Here is a 1,037-nt window from a genome sequence, read left to right on the forward strand (position 1 = left end):
GGATCAGAAATCCACTTGAAATGATTCAAAATGACTTTCCCCCCTTCTCCAGCAACTGCTCTCCCTTCTTCCTTCCTAGCTGATCCCAATTTGTTCAGGTAACCAGCCCTCTCCCATGCAGCCCATGTGACCAGAAGTTGATTTTCACAGGTATCTCCAGGATAGATTTCGATTGTCCTTAGCCAATCACAGCCTTTCCATCCTCCTTGCCGATGATTGGATCAGGAACGTAAGTGCAAGCCAATCAGTGCATAGCATTCTCCTGAAGCCTGCAACTCATTCAGGGATAGGTACTTACAGGGGCTTAATCAAACAGAAAGGTATTTGCCCTCCACAGTTGGAGGGGAAATGCTTTTTCTAGCTCCATGGATGGGAACAAGGAAGCATGTTGTCTCTGTTGTTGACAGCAGCCCTCTTGTAACCCTGAGAGAAGCCAGTGGGAGATCAGAGCCAACACATGATGGAGGGAAGAACCTAGAAAGAGTTTCAGAGCAATATACCTGGAACTCTGATCATACCATGCCTGAAACCCACCCTGATGCTGCACTTCCTGTTATAAGAATTAATAAATTTTCTTATTGCAGCCCAAAGCAGGCTAACGTATGGGACGACCAGGGTTATCATGGGCAAAGTGGAGGCGCACGCCCATGAAGAACAGGAACTAAGAACTTAGAAAGGTAGTGGAGACCAAGTCAGCTCTTCTCTCCAGCTCTGTCTCTCAAACTCCCTGGTCTCTCAACCTAACCTCTTCTTTTTATTGTTATGTTTTAAAGTGAACTCTACCCTCAGTGTGGCACTCAAAACCCTGAGATCAAGTTTCCTGCTCTACTAACTGAGCCAGCCAGGTGGCCCTGATCCCATATTTTTAAAGACTTTCTTTCTTTCTTTTTTTTTTTTTTTTTTGCTTTCCCTTCCTTCCCAGCTTCTTCTTCTGTTTTCTCAGTTTGAAGTCCAGTTTAAAAAAAAAAAAAGCAATGTTCTCATCTCACCTTCTTAGGAAAGAGAATCCAACTGGCCCAGTCTAAATTTGATATTCA

The sequence above is a fragment of the Suricata suricatta genome, chromosome 14 (assembly GCF_006229205.1).
Source record: "Suricata suricatta isolate VVHF042 chromosome 14, meerkat_22Aug2017_6uvM2_HiC, whole genome shotgun sequence".
NCBI lineage: Eukaryota > Metazoa > Chordata > Mammalia > Carnivora > Herpestidae > Suricata > Suricata suricatta.